The sequence below is a fragment of the Phocoena phocoena genome, chromosome 19 (genome assembly GCF_963924675.1).
Source record: "Phocoena phocoena chromosome 19, mPhoPho1.1, whole genome shotgun sequence".
Classification (NCBI taxonomy): Eukaryota; Metazoa; Chordata; class Mammalia; order Artiodactyla; family Phocoenidae; genus Phocoena; species Phocoena phocoena.
Window position 1 is genome coordinate 38,528,987 of NC_089237.1, and position 5,762 is coordinate 38,534,748.

A 5,762-nucleotide genomic window follows, 5' to 3' on the forward strand; every position below is an offset into this window, starting at 1 on the left:
CTTACTGGTCCCTCTACCTCTCTTTTTCAGTTGTAAGCAAGCAGCCATATAGCTGCAACCAAAGTCAGAGACAGACTTTCGTGTTGTAATCAAATGAAATTTGCAGCAAAGCTAATCAGCCACACGCGGGAGCTATGGGTTATGATTATTCTGCTACTTGGAGATAAAAGCTCATTGGTAAGCAACAGCTCAGAGAGGAAGTGCTTCTGTTTCTCTCCTTTGTCAGTTCTTCTGAATCTCTGAATGAGGGTGGCATTAGATTGAATCTGTATCACGGACACATATGCTGACATTCATGCTCAAGAAATTCCAGACCCTGGATCCATCATCATCCAGGGCTCCCTGGGGCCCCCACCCCACCCAGCACACAGGTTGAGTCTCCTTGGGTCTGCAAGTGGGTCTCTTTCATCCCTCCCTTCATAAGGGTGTCTAGAATGTCAGCTCACCCATCAGTCTCAGGGAAGGTGGTACAAAGGACATCGATTCTGAATTAGAATGTCTTGGATTCAAATCTTGGCTCAGGCTCTTTCCTCTGCCGTTGCATACGCCGAGCCCTCCTCGTTGGTCGCTGTGTCCTTGGCTGGTGTGAAAATGGCCACAAACTTTCTAGTGCACGAGAAGATCTGGTTTGACAAGTTCAAATATGATGATGCAGAAAGGAAATTCTATGAGCAGATGAACGGGTCCGTGGCTGGCTCCTCACACCAGGAGAATGGCGCCAGCATGATCCTCCATGATGTCACAAGAGCCAGAGAAAACATCCATAAGTCCTTGGCTGGAAGCTCAGGCCCTGCGGCCTGCAGTGGGCCCCGGTGGAGACCACAGTGAGCTTGTCATCCGGATTGCCAGCCTGGAAGTGGAGAACCAGAGCCTGCGAGGGGTGGTGCAGGATCTGCTGCAGGCTGTCTCCAAGCTGGAGGCCTGGCTGAGTTCACTAGAGAAAAGCTCGCCCACCCACCCGGCCACAGCTCCGCAGACCCAGCACGTGTCTCCCATGCACCAAGTGGAGCGCCCCACCCAGAAGGCGGTCACCGTCACAGAGGACAATGAGGACGAGGACGATGACATTGACCTGCTCGGCAGCGATAAGGAGGAGGACCAGGAGGCTGCCTGGCTGCGGGAGGAGAGGCTGCAGCAGTACGCTGAGAAGAAGGTCAAGAAGCCTGCCCTGGTGGCCAAGTCCTCCATTCTCCTGGACATCAAGCCTTGGGATGACGAGACAGACATGGCCCAGCTGGAGGCCTGCATGCGCTCCATCCAGCTGGATGGGCTGACCTGGGGTGGGGGGCCTTCAAGCTGGAGCCCACGGACTACGGCACCCACAAGCTGCAGATCCTGTGTGTGGTGGAGGACGACAAGGTGGGCACAGACCTGCTAGAAGAGGAGATCACCAAGTTCGAGGAGCATGTGCAGAGCATTGACACTGCTGCTTTCAACAAGATCTGAGCCCTGGCATTGGCCTGAGCGTGTGAAGCCTTGCAGCCAATAAAGACTGAGATTCCAAAAAAACAAGAAAACAAATCTTGGCTCAGCCACTCACTAGCTACATGACCTAGAATGAGTCACTTATCTTCTTAAGACCTTAGTTTCCCCATCTGTACGTGAGGTCAGTGTAAGGATAAATGAACTAGCATATGCTTTAGCAGAGTGGTACATCGTTGGACTTTGGTATCAGATGCTTGGATTCATATCTCAGCTTGGCTACTTGCAGGTTGTGTGACCTTGGGCAAGTCATTTGACCTCTGTGAGCTTCTGCCTCCTCGTCTGTTACACCAGGCTAGAAACAGTATCTACCGCCTAGGGTTGTTATGGGTGAGATAGGGATGTTACATTAAAAAGTGCTAAAAGGAGTGCCTGACATGCGTGGCACACGCATCAAATGTTTGCTGTAGTGGTTGTTAGCACGACTACTGGTCCGGTGCTTGGCTCATCTTAGCACTCCTCTCAAACATGCAGGCTCCCTGCTCCCATCTGAAGGGACAGCCTGGGAATCCCGGGGAACAGTAGCCCTGGAGGCCACAGACACACCCGCACGGCAGGAGGTAGTAACACTGATACTGGGTTTCCTCTGGGGTAAGGTGGGGCAGGGAACTCTGGACAGGGAAGTCAGGGAGGAAATCAGACAGGTGGGAAGGGCAGGGATCAGGCAGGGCTGGCTCCAGATGTCAGGGCCGGGACTTGACAGAGCTGCTGGACCCAAACATGTGGGCCTTCACCCTTGGCAACTCTGAGACCAAGATGCCCAGCAGCCCTGACTTTGAAATGTGCTCCATTCAACTGTGAATGAATAATTTACAGTCTTTGATCTTATATTGCTGAGGAGAAGGCGAGAGAGAAGACCATGAGGGCACTGGGAACCAGAAGATGGGAAAGGAGGAGAGGAAATAACCCCTTGTGGTCTATCTGGACTGTCAAGTCTCCTCAGAGACAATTCCCATAGTCTGGATGCTGGCAGGCCCGCTGATCCTTCCTCACTGGGCGACCAGACAGCAAGAGCCACATGAACAGGTTTGGGCCCGTGCATCAGTAAGCTTAGCAGGAAAGAGAAAGGAAAAGTGAATAACCCCGTGAGCAGTGAACGTGTGATGCTTTCGCAGTGCAGCCAAATGACTTCCATTTCCCCTGCTTAGATTCCATCTATCTCTATGACTTCCATTTCCCCTGCTTAGATTCCATCTATCTCTCCAGTTGGCACACCACCCTTCTTTCATCAGAAAACACTGAGAGAGCCCTTTCTTCACCAGCCTGTGGGTGTGAATGGCACTAACAACACCCAAATATCGCTAGCTCCAAGCTCCTAGCGATATCAGACTGGAGTATCTGCCAACTGGGGGATTCAATCCTTTGCAAACTCTCTCCCGGCATCTGAGAGCCCCAGGAAGTAGCTCACCCATGAATAGATCTGCGTTTTCACTCTCTTGATTGCTCTGCAAATTTGCTATGACAAAACCCTCCACTAAATGAGGTGGGTTTTTTTTCTTTTTTAATCTTATTATTACTTTACCCAAGTATTTTGGAGCACCTACTTTGAAGCAGGCACTGTGCTAAGTACTCAGCATTCTCCTGCAGGGTGGGAAGAATTTTCCCTCAATCAGCGTTAGGTTCAGATGCAGGCAGGAGGGGTTCCACAGCAGTGTTGCTTGGTTCCCAAAGGGTTAGGGACTAAATGAAATGACCCTTTCAGTCAACACACACAAAGTTTTTTTCCCTCTGGGGACACTCAGGCTACCAATGTCACTGGGTTCCAAGAGTTTTTTCTTTTTTTAAACATGTACATTTTTTTTCCTTTGGCCATACTCCGTGGCTTGTGGGATCTTAATTCCCCGACCAGGGATTGAACCCGGGCCCTTGGTAGTGAAAGCAAGGAGTCCTAACCACTGGACCACCAGGGAATTCCCCCAAGGGGTTTGGTGACCAGCTACACACCTGTTCTCAGAACCCCTACCCCTCCAGCCCTCAGGCATGCTACAGCAGCCAGACCTCAAGACCAGACCTCTTCAGCCCTTTGTGATGAATTCTCTCTCAGGGACCCTTCTGTCCCCCAGCATCCTGGCTTCTACTGCTCCTTCCACTGGTCCAACAGACACAACTCTGAATATATAACCCCAATTGTGGACAGAGTTAAAGGTCTGGGTCCCCCCGACCCAACAAAGTCTTATTCTTCCATGCATCAATGGATGCAAACAGATGCTTGTGGTAATAAGGGTCATTACCACACATGCCAGCTAGATGAGAGCCTCAGCCAGCCTGGAGGCTGCTGTCTCCCGCCCCAGTCCTGGCTGGAAGCCCCCAAGGCCTCTCCCAGCACAGCCCCTCTTGAGAAAGGGAGGAGCTTCGAGCCACTGAAGCCGTAGGTGAACGAAAGTTCCACTTCTCTGACATCACCTCTCCCCACAGGGCTGGGCTTGCTCCTTTCTGAGCCTGACCATGTGGGAGCCCAGTGGGGAGGTGCCTGGGATGCAGGTGTCCCCAGCACGGCCACCTGAATCTGGCCCTTCTGGATGGAACCCAAGGCGAGCAGGAAATGTGTTGGGAGAGTTCAGAAGGGGTGGGAGCAGGTTACAACGAGCCACAGAGCAGTCCCCTACACACACACCCCAGACTTGATAACCTATCCAGGCCTTGGCATGACCTAGAGGTTCCAACTTTCACCTAGACCCTGGTTTCTGTGGCCTTCTGCCTCCTTCTTGAGGCCAAGTCCCATTCTAGACCCCTGTTTTGATATCCGCAACCAAATCCTTGGGCTTGAGACTCTGCCTCAACAGCTAACTAACTGAATAACAAAAGCAGTAATAATGACTAATATTTATTAAGCACTATTTATTAACAGAGTCAAACACAGTTACTTATAATTCATTTAATCTTCACATAACCTTGTGAGGTAAGTACTATTATTAACCCCATTTTATGGATTTATAAGCAGAGGCATGATGAGATCATCCCCAAAGGCTGATGGATGGCCTCATCTAGTAACCCACCCACCTGCTAACAGACCTCACCAAGGCCGACCCCTCACCTGACACTTCTCTGAGACATCATCTAGGCCAGTGTGTGTCAAAGCTGAAGACTGGATCTGCCAGGCCTGTGCTAGATTTCTCCTCTAGATCTTATTTCATCGTCAGAATGACTACGGATGGTGAGCATTACTGCCCCATTTTGTAGATACCAATAATGAGGCTTGGAGGCTTAAAGGACATGCTTTACCACCCAGCTAGTAAGTGGCAAAACTAGGAAGTGTATGGCAACCCTCCCTTATGCTTCTTGCCACCCAGCACCCCCACTACACAGATATCCAGCATCCGCAGTTGGCAGGCAGGCACCCCACCCCTTCCACAGCTCTGGTTCTGGGAAGACAAGAGGCAAGCAGGGCCCAGGCAAACGCCGCAGGCATGAGGATCTGGGGAAACTCTCTGGACGGCGGCACCCCTCTCCTCTTCCCTCCCCAGGGAATCTTGGTGAGGAGAGACATGTGGAGGTGGAGGCCTCTTGTAAAACTGATTAAGAAGCCCTCCAAGCTCGAAGAGCAGGTCCTTTACTCCCCTCAACACTGGGCTCCTGGGCCCCTCTGCCACGTGGGCTGAGTGTGTCTCTTCAGCATCGTGCACCCTCATCCCAGGGCTGCTGCCCCCACCAGAAGTGAGGGGCCAGGTACACCCCCTTAACCCTCACCCTCTGACCCAGTACAGGAGAGCGAGAGCACAGACTGGTCTTGCTTTCCTCCTCTACCCTCACCCTCCTATTTTTGTTTTGTTTAAATAAGCCTCCTTCTGCCAGGCAGAAGGGCCACCTCCCGAGCTCCCTGATCCTGTGGCCAGTCTTGTCAAACCTGGTCTCCCACTGCCTCTTTCGAGAGAAGAGGCCTTCTCTGAACAGCTTGCCCAGCTCTGCGTCCCCCAGCCTGAAATGTGTCCCTCTGCTGGAGTTGGAGCTGTTCTGAGTGTTCGTGGAAAAGTGGAGGAGCTGCCTAAACTCTCTACCTCCAGGCCTTTGTGAACGCTATTTTGTCTTCGGGAAAACTACCACCCACCCTGCCCCCAAATCTTTCTTGTGCTTTAATGCACAGTACAAATGAGGATGGTTTCACCCGTCTGTGAAGCCACCCACAATCACCCCGAAGTTCATTTCCCCCCACTCAGTGCCCTCTGCAACGCACCTCCTTTTACCATCTCCATCAACCTGGCACGTAACCATGGACCCAGGAACCTGAGTTCCTTGGCAGCAGGGCAGGGTCTTACTGGCACGCACAGTGCCAGCACCTAGTA

General features: G+C 51.9%; 1 pseudogene; it reads left to right on the forward strand.

The window, feature by feature from the left end:
• Positions 1 to 591: 591 nt before the first annotated feature.
• On the forward strand, positions 592 to 1,446 carry LOC136138469 (elongation factor 1-delta-like; annotated as a pseudogene).
• The last annotated feature ends 4,316 nt before the right edge of the window (positions 1,447 to 5,762 follow it).